The sequence below is a fragment of the Octodon degus genome, unplaced genomic scaffold (genome assembly GCF_000260255.1).
Source record: "Octodon degus isolate 3935 unplaced genomic scaffold, OctDeg1.0 scaffold00368, whole genome shotgun sequence".
Lineage (NCBI taxonomy): Eukaryota > Metazoa > Chordata > Mammalia > Rodentia > Octodontidae > Octodon > Octodon degus.
The window spans coordinates 607,454-617,959 of NW_004524944.1; the positions used below are offsets into that span (position 1 = coordinate 607,454).

The 10,506-nt window shown below is 37.1% G+C and overlaps 1 pseudogene; it reads left to right on the top strand.

The window, feature by feature from the left end:
• Nucleotides 1–7,018: 7,018 nt before the first annotated feature.
• Nucleotides 7,019–7,499, top strand: LOC101566033 (annotated as a pseudogene).
• The last annotated feature ends 3,007 nt before the right edge of the window (nt 7,500–10,506 follow it).

Genomic DNA, 10,506 nt, shown 5'->3' on the forward strand with positions numbered 1-10,506 from the left:
TGAACCCTTTGTGTCTCTCTGGGAAGATGGTCTGCTCCTGAATCAGCTGGGTGGGTCTTGCCTCTAGCCTCTTTGCAGGGAGTTCTGCTGAAGGGTTTCCTGCTGGGCCTGCAGCCTGGGTTGAATGAGGATCCACGGGCCCTGGGTCGTCTCACTCACTCGCTGGGCCTGCTCTCTGGGTCTATTCAGGATCCCACGGGTTGGGTCATCTCCTAAATTTTTATATTCAAACCAAAGAAAGTTTCTTTTTCATAAGAATCATTTGGTTTTATGTCTTGTACTAAGTAAATACTTTGATGATAATGATGCACATTATAATGACTATTTCTATTCTCTTGCTATTTGGTTATGAATTTCTTTTCATAAAACTGAAAGAAAAAAGAGAAGTTTTTTTTTTTTGTTTTTTTTTTTAAAGGCTGGAGATACAACTTAGTACACAGACTCTGAGTTCAATCCCCAGGACTAAACAAAAGAAAGAGAAAAAATGCAGCTCATTGTATAGCTCAGTGGTAGAATAAATATTCATCTAGCATGTGCTAGATTAAAGAAAACAACCAATTAAGCAGAAAACAGCACTGCAAAATTTATACTTTCTGTCAGTGAGTAGACAGTCTCTTCATTTCATATATTGAAAAACTATAGGCTCAAGCCTGAACATTATGTTGTATTTCTGATCTTCTGTTTCTTTAATTTGATTTTGTTTATCTTTCTAAATTTACTGCAAGTTGCTTCACATCATTTCATGTAAGTAGGAAGGCATGGAAAACATTAAGTTTTTGTTCAGATACACCAATTATTGCACAAAAAAGACCACTTCTGGAGGAATGCTTCATGGGGAAAATTAAGAGGAAATAGCTTCAGTTCTTTGTTTTTCCACATAGTATTGCACTGCCAATCTGGAGTGCCTTGGGCAAACAATTGTCTAAGGCAGGGAACCCAGATGCCATTGTGCCTTATCTTTACCACAGAAAGAATGGCAAAGTTTTAGTTTACACTTCCACTTCAGGTTTCTTAAAGGCAGTACATGGGAGGAGAGAGGAGAAGAAGAGGAAAAAGAAGAAGTAGAAGTAGAAGAAGGAGAAGGAGAAGGAGAAGGAGAAGGAGAAGGAGAAGAAGGAGAAGGAGAAGGAGAAGGGTGAAGCTAAGAGTGAGCTAATGATTTATCTAGGCTTTGCAGAAATTTTTGAAAGCACAATTTTACAGTTAATGCATTTTCCTTTAAATTAAACTACAGAGCTGGGCTTTTCACCTCTCTCTCTTAACTGTTGAGAACAATCCTAAATGAAGATAGCATGACTGGTGGCTTTAAGTGTTTGTCCATCCTGTTCCTCAAGTGGAGATTAAAGCAAACACCTCCTGTCAGGTTTGCTTACCAAATTTTAGATGGACTTTTTTAAAAAAAGAGATGATTTGACGTCTGTTATGACTTTTTGTTGCAATGATCAGATTTGCCACTAGACAGAGCTGTTTGTCTTATTTTTAACCATAGAGAATTATAGCCATTGGCAAAGGAAATTATAAATGATAATATCTTTTGTGAGCTGGACAGTCTTAAAGAATACACTTAGTGCTGGTTGAGCATAATTTCCAGGTTGCTCAGTGTCATTGTCACTTTGGAAGCTGCCACTCAGCTCTCAAATTTTCACTCATCACCAGGAAGATTTCAAAAGCTAACAAAGAATAATCAGAGGGTATTATGAAATTTGCTCCTCTTATAGTACAGTAACCAAGTCAGCATGACATTTTAAGAGCTAAGGTTTTCTGGAAAACTTCTTGATAATTTTATTTCTTATTTAGTCTTATAAAATCAGCCTATTTTATAAGACTAAAATTTGAAATTAAATGTGTGCTCTGTTATCATGTATGTTGTTTTATTTGTACAGAATTCTTTTTACATAGACCTGGAATATGTTGAAGAATTTTAAATTATTCCTATTCATATGAAGCTTAATTCATCCTGAGCTTAATTCACAAAACCTTGAATCTGTATGTTCGTTTAAATCTTTGGCCATGAGAGGAAGATTCTAGGCAGAGAACTCAGAAACAGGGCCTTAACATCCACACTCTTTAGGCTCCTTTATTCTTAGAGGCACACAGGCCTGTGGTGCCCCCAACGGCAAAGTTGTCCTTCAGGTTGGTTTTCTAGACAAATATCATCAGAACTTCCTGGAACCTTATTAATAATGCAAATTATTAGGCCTCACTCTAGAATATCTGAATCAGAAGCTCTGGAGATAGAATGTCTTAATCAACATTTCAATAATTTTTCAAATTCTGAAGCAGGTAATAGTTGAAATTATATAATTTCAACTGTTACCTGCTTCAAAAATAAACAACTGAACAACATCAGGAGCTTGCACTGAGTGAAGAAGAGTAAATTTGGAGGAAGCAGTGTTGCAGAGTTCCTCCCACCACAGCCTCAGGTACTCATAAGTGGGGAGTTTTGAAGGTGGCTGGATTAGGTGTGTGAATGTGGATTAAGTGTATGATGTTGGGATTAAGAGTATGGATAATGGAAGCCCCACCCTGTGTGTGGCTGGCACCAATCAATAACCTTGTACTCTGGATGGACTATAAAGGGACAGAAAGAAGGCAGGCTTGCTGCTCACTACCTTTTGCCTGGTATGCCATAAGCTGTTTCTCCTTTGTGATGTCCTCTGCCATGCCATCTTGTTTTATAGCTACCTGACTATGGATTCAAACCTCTACACACTGTGAGCTACCTCAGCAACTCTCCTTGAAAGACAAGCAATTGTCTCCATTTTGGCTGAACCTGACTTTGTTTCATGTATTGATATGTTCAGAGCTGTCTAGGACTTTTCATTATCCCTTCAATTGGTTTTAAGAAATGCATATCAGTCTAGCTGAGGCACTGCCTTCTGTCTTTGAGGACAGAGCGGGTGTGTTTCCCTGTAACCCCCATTTGCTGCTCCCTAGTGTGAGCCAGGTTGAGGTGGGATGAAGAACCAGTGCTCCATACTGTTGACTGGGATCCAGCCTTGAGGTGGCTTCCAGGGACTTGAAATATTACCCATCAGAGGTGAAGCAATGACATAAAACATTAGATACTATCTCAGTTGTGTCATGCAGGTTATGCCTTCTGCATAGCCTTCTCTTTGCATATTGCAGAGGTGAATGCAGGCCTCCTTCCTAGCTCAGTTTATGGCACTCATGTACTTCCTGCCATTCTCACAGTAACTCATCCTCCAGCCATTCCTTTCTTGATGAATGAATAAAATCTGGGTTTGGCCTTGGGTTGAAGCCTTTGTTTGGTTAACCATCACCATGCCTGGGCTTAAAATCCCTTGGTGCCCCATAACTATAAATATACCTTAGTATCTTTATTTCACCATGCATTGCACTGAATGTGGTAGATTGGAATTAACTTGACAAGATTTCAATAATTTATCCATGGGATTGCAAATATAAACTTCTTGGACTGAGGTGAAGAGTAGGAAGAGCTTTCTAATAATAGCCACTTGGTAAATTTGCAGAAAATGATAACCACTGCATTAAACTCTTAGTCTAGTCCATAATGTATGCTCTGTAAATGTCAGACATTATTAGTATGGTTATTATTAGGCAGCCATATGTGCTTCGCTGTTCATTTGAAGATGAGAAACAGAAACATAGATTCATAAATAGGGTTGGGAGGGACCATCACATAGTTCCAATCCAGCACCTATATTTTAAAGGAGAATAAACTGAAGATGAATGGAAACAAATGACTGAGGGAGCCAGTTAGAAAAGGGAAGCATGATGTTCCCATTGCCTGCTTTGCCTGCCAAGGATTGCCTGAGGAGAACAACTGTTGGCAATGTGCCTGCAGAGTTCTGGTGCTAACATCTCAAGCAGGGGTTTTGCTCAGCACTGTGGCGGGGTAAAATGCTGCTCTAATTTGTAGTATTTTCAGTAGAGAATAGGAAGTGGACAGAGATAATTTTGTCTCTGGGATTCTGGATCCTACAGTTTTCTGGCAGTTTTATCACTTGGCAATAACTGATATCTCTAGAGTGTAAAGTATACAATTAAGGCTTATAAACCCAAGACAATGCTGTGCTTCTCTGTTGATGCATTCTTTCCATACTCAGGAACTACTCTGAGCAATGTCTTTTGCCAATGAAATACCAACTATTGTTGAAATAAAATAAATACACTGCTGCAAATGTTGAAAATCTATCTTTTAAAGAGATTTCCAAAACAAATGACTAGAAAAGCTACAAAGTGGTTTTACTGTGAAGTAGAACTATCCATTAAGAAATTATTGGGCTGGTGAGATGGCTCAGTGGTCTAAAGCACCTACTTTGAACAAGTTAAGCTAAACAAAGCACAGGGACCGCGGTTCAATCCCCCAGCACCACAATGCCAGCCAGCCCGCCCCCTGGTGGGCTGAGCTGGCCACACACACACTAAATAAATAAATAAATATTAAAAAAAGAAATTATTATTTTTAGTCCTGAATCAATAAGATTTACTGAGCTTTTGCTTTGTGTAAGACATTGTACTTGACTTAAAGAAGCAGTTTCTGCTTTTGAAGTGTGAACAATGTAGTAGGAAAGATGAAACATAAGTAAGAGAAGTGAAATAACAAAGTGCAACTTACATAATCTTTGAAGATGAATGCCAGAGCACATCAGTAGGCAGAGCCTGGGAAATTGCCAAGTGAGTGTAATTGTGGCCTGCTGGTCCAATATGCATTTTTCTCTCCTTTTAGTAACAGCATGTGATTCAGTTTGTAGAGTAATCTTTCCCTTCCAATCTTGGGGGAAGGGAGTTAATAAATGAAGGTGAGCTGGACTTCCATAGTCAAAGAGTGATCTTGGGCACCAGATCATGCCTGGAGTGACTTTGAGAGTGACTCAAATGTGGAAAATAAAATTGTAGCTGACAAAGCATTTATACTGTTGGCAGAGCTGTTTGCTGATCCTTGGTGAACTATGAGTCTCTATCCTTCTAGTCAGTTTCTATGCCTTTTGCTACTCAATGTTTTGGGAATAAATTCTTTTTCTATTTAAATTATTATGTCTTGATGTATATGGTAGTGAAGGAAGGAAGGGAATGACAGAGTGTTTTTCAATGTGAGAACCACTGATGAAAACAGAGGACATGACATTTAATAGGGACCTGGGAAGAGGATGAGAATGAGCAGAACCACAGGATTTTTATTAACAGTACTGGACCCACTTCCATAGGCTGTAAAGTGAAGCTTTTTCACCAATCTTGAGGATTTGATACTTTGCCAAATGAAAAGCCAAGCTCTTAGGGTTGGAAAAAAACTTTAATTCTTAGGCCAAAAACAATAAAATATTGTAAGAAGATAAACTCAAAGAGGCAACTAGAGATGAGATAAAATTTTTACCTGAAAGTAGCTTAGGGATTGTCTTCTAACTGGGCTTGAAGTTTCTAATTCTTATCTTGGCTCTATGACAATACAGGGTTTTGTTTTGCTTTTGTATTTGATGAGTTTGTATTTGATATTTTAATGGTAGATAAATTAATTCTTTGGTCTACCAAGATTCAGTAAGTATAATTTATACTTCCTTCATTAAGCCAAAGAAGGTATTTAGTAATCATATTATCTTCAACTTAGAGTTCTTATTAATATTTGAACCCACATATGGTGTTTGTAAAGAGCTCTGAGGCTCTAATGCATATAATTTGCAAAACCACTTCACATGTAAAACAGCTGTGTTCCTCAGTTACATAATGTGGATTGAACTCTGTCTGGAGAGACATATATACTTCCTAAGTCAGTAAGAAACAAGTACCAATATTTTGGGCTACAATTTGGTCAAATTTGTACTCTAGCAATTTTACTGTTTACAAGTTGATGAAGAACTGGAAATAGGAAATAGAGAGCTCAGCAAAGTCTGTCTTCCCTCTTTTCTTTTAAATGTATTTTCTTTTGATAAATAAAGCTCTTTTTAAATTCAGTAGAGGAAAATAAAATCTCTTACTGTGAGTTTTGAAGAGAAAATAGATTCATTTGTGTTTGTGGAATTAAAACATTTTCTACCTTGATTTTTACAGCAAATTGGAAATGCTTATATTTGAATATTTGGTAAGGCTTAGAACATAGCACCACACTTGTTTTGCATTTATTTCTTCTCGACTGGACACATTTTTAAAGCATGAAGTAAATTAAAAAGGAAGAGTAAAATCAGATGCTATTGAGTAGATACCAGTAATGAGGGGTGAAGCTGGCTTTTTTCCTTCTGCTTATTTGATTATACATTTTTAAGGACAAACTAGAATTAGAAAGATTTACTGAAGTAAAAAATGGAAATAATTTCTTAGTAATTTTTATAATGAAATTTGAATCTTTAAAATTTCCATAGTCACACCATGTTGGAAAAAGGTGAAGTATGATTTCTGGAAAAAGAGCTTTCAAGTGTATGTTGTCGTGCATTCTCTTTAGCTTATCTATGGAAAACCCTTAGGAATACTACCCTTGTATCAATTTTCAATGAGGTAGAGCCTAGAGTTTGGGCCTTATAATTAGAAATAAATTGCATCACAAATCTCATGTGGAACACATTTTGGTATGTAAGTATTATGCCTCTGGCTTTGACCCCTTCAAGATATACAACTATGAATAAAAGATTAAAATTCCCTAACCTTAAGGTGTTTTTGGATTTTTAAGGGAAAGTGAAATAATTCTCATTTTAAAGGTTCACTGTGAGCATTAGAATTTATATTTTTAAGGAAACCACTGAAAAAGAAATTAGGAAAAAGCCACACTCAGAATAACATCAAAATTTGAAATTCTTAAGCATTGATCTATCCAATTAAAACATAGAAGACCCCTCCAATGAAAACTATATCAGGCTGAAACAAAATCAAGGAAGACATCTGAAATTAACAAACAAACAAACAAACAAACAAACAAACAAAAAACCAGTCAGTATCCCAGAAGTTCAACAAAAGAACAAAATATTAAAAACTGGAAGAGGGACGCAGAGGGCTGACGGTAGAGGCGGTTGCGCAGGGTATTTAGCCTAATCGGCAGGATTAGGAAATGGCAGGAGCCATTTCCACCTCCGCGTGTGTGCGAGCGCACGGGAGTGTGGTGAAGAGTGAACACTATGCCCTCCCCAGCTATGTGGATCGGCATGACTACCCGCTGCCTGACGTGGCTTATGTCAAACAGCTGTCTGCCAGCCAGAAGGCCCTGAAGGAGAAGGAGAAAGCCTCGTGGAGCAGCCTGACCTGGAATGAAAAAGTTGAGCTGTACCGCATTCAGTTCAACGAGAGCTTTGCAGAGATGAACAGAACCACCGATGAGTGGAAGACGGTGGTGGGTGCCCCCATGTTCTTCATTGGCTTCATGGCCCTCATGCTGATCTGGGAGAAGTTCTATGTGTACAGCCCCATCCCGCATATCATCCACAAGGAGTGGGTGGCCATGCAGACCAAGAAGATGCTTGACATGAAGGTGAGCCCCATCCATGGCTTCTCTGCCAAGTGGGACTACGACAAGAATGAGTGGAAGAAGTGAGTCTACCATGCTGGAACTCCTCCAGCAGCATGGTGTCCACTGCACTGAGGCTAATAAACCACCTGTGTATGTGAAAAAAATACTAGAAGAGAGAAGAAACAGATTACCTATAAGCAAAAGCCCATCAGAATCACAATAGATTCCTCAACATAAATCAATAAATCAAGAACAGCTTGGAGTGAAGTATTTCAGGTTCTGAAAGAAAATAACTTCCAACCTAGATTGATGTACCCTGCAAAACTATCTATCAAATTCAATGGTGAAGAGCCTTTCTAGGTCAGTGAAGTCTCAGAACACAGAGAACCTATACTGTAACATCATGTAACTCAGTTGTGTCCCGAATTTTCTAATCAAGGAGATTATGGAGACACAGAGCAATGTGACTAATGACATAGAGTGTGCCTAAGGAGAGAGAAGACATTCTCTCAGGCTTTCACAGAAAACAAATTGGTCCAACAATGGCTGTGACTCATCCACATGGCTGACACTGACAAAGGATGTGCAAACTGCAGTACAGGGTTACAGGATAAATCCTGAGGGTACTTGACTACCTCATCAGATACAAAAGTTACATTTCTTGTAATACAGGTCTTTCTTTATCTTGGTCTTAACTATCTAGCAGAAAAGTATAAAAACGAGGCATATAAAGTAAAGCCATATTAATGTGCTGAGCTGTGAAAACCTCAAGTCAACAACTGTGGACAACCCACTACTATTATGGACTGCTGGACTGTGTGGGATTGTTTTGCTGAATTCACACACGTATAGTATTTAGATGCCAATGGAACACCCATTTCTGACAGGACTAAACAAAAAAGGGGATACAAAGGAAGGACCATTTTGTATCTGTATATGCAGAATAGTTGGGATAGACATACAACTACTTTCTCTTAATTAAATGAGAAGAAAGATTTGTACTAATAGTGTTTGGGGGGCCAGGGAGATGGTTCAGTAGGCTAAGCACTTGACTGGCAAACACAGTGTTTGAGTTCAATCCCTGGTTCCACAAAAAAAAAAAAAAAGTGTTTGGATAGGATATTCTGTCTGCATCTTGTAGTATGGATTACCACTAAGAAGATAACAATGTACAATGTATTAATTATTGAAACTATCCTATTAATCAGTTTTGAAACTATCTCATTGATCTTTGTTTCTCAATAAAACAAAAACAAATTCAATGGTGAAACAAGATTCTTCCATGACAAAGAACAATTGAAGAAATTCATGACAGCTAAACCAACCCTGCAAATAGTGCTGATAGATACTTTAGAAAGAGATAGGGAAAACCACAACTTTAAGAAAGACAACAGAAGAAAGCCACCAATCAGAGCAAGTAATTAAAAGAGGGGGAAGTAAGGAACATATAAGAGAAAAGTAACATGATAAAGAAAGACATTATATATCAGTTATAACCATCAATGTAAATGGTTTCAATTCACTAATCAAAATAGACTAATAGAATGTATTAAGAGACAAAATCCATCAATATGTTGTACACAAGAAACAAATTTAGCTAAAAAAATTAATAGAATGAACATCAAAGGATGAGAAACAATACTTTATGTGACAGAATCCCAGAAAAAAGCAGGGATAGCTATTCTGCTTGCTAACAGCATCAAATTTAAACCAAGAATTACTAAAAGAGATAAAGAAGCTCACTTCATACTTGTTAGGGAAAAAGTGCAAGAAGAAGAGATAACAATCATAAATATATATGCACCCAATGTAGGAGCAGCCAAATATATAAAACAAATTTCAAGAGACATGAAAAAAGAAATAAACAATAATACAATTGTAATGGTGGACATTGGTGGACACACCAATTTCACAAAGAGGTAGATAAACTAGGCAAGAAATCAGCAGAGAAATAACAAAACTTGTGAAGAAATGGACTCAGTAGACCTTTACAGAGTATTTTACCCAGCAATGTCATAATACACATTCTTTTCAGCTACCCATTGAGTATTCTCCAATATAGACAATATACTAGCTGGTAGAGCATGATTAAGTAAATGCAAAGGAATTGAAATTATCCCATGCATACTATCTGACCACAGTGTGGTGAAACTAGAAATTATTGACATAAGAAGCCACAAAACACCATAAACTCATGGAAATTAAATAACAACCTACTGAACAACCACAGATGAAATTAAAAGAAATAAAACAATATTTACATTTGAATGAAAATGCAGATTCAACTTACAAGAACCTGTGTAATACAATAAAATCTGTCTCAAGAGGGAAATTTATAGTGACAAATTTGCACAGTAGGAAAAGAGAACTAGCCCAAATAAATGATCTTAAACTGCATCTCAAGCTCCTAGAAAAAGAAGAGAAAGTCAAGCCCAAAGCCCAAAAAAGACAGAAAATTATAAAGATTAGAGCAGAAATTAAAACAATGGATATGAAGAAAACAATACAAAGACTTAATGAATCAAGAATTGTTTCTTTGGAAGAATAAGTAAAATTGATAAAGCCTAGCCAAACTTATCAAGAAGAAGGAAAGAAGAAACCCAGATTAATGCAGTGTGGAACAAAAAGGGTGAAATCACTACTTTCCTAGAGAAATTCAGGCCATCAAGTCCTACTTCCTAGAATTTTTTTTCAGTACTGGGGATCAAACTTGAGACCTTACGCTTGCCAGGAAGATGCTTATGCCACTGAACTATCTTCCCAGGTGCTTATACCTAATTCCAAAATATTTATTCTCACAGGATTGAAAACTCAGAAGAAGTGGACAGTTTCTTAGGTACAAAAGAATTGCAAAAGCTGAGTCAAGAAGAATATACAAACCCACTATGTAAGAAGATATACGAATAACCCAATAATGAAAAATAAAATTGAAAATGTAATAAACACCTATCAAGAAAGAAAAACCAGGTCCTGATGAAAACACTGCTGAATTCTACAAGACATTTAGGGAAGAGTTATTGCCAACTTTTAAAAAAACTTTTCAATGAAATTGAAAGGGAAGCAATTCTCCCAAACTAATTCCTGGAGGCAAG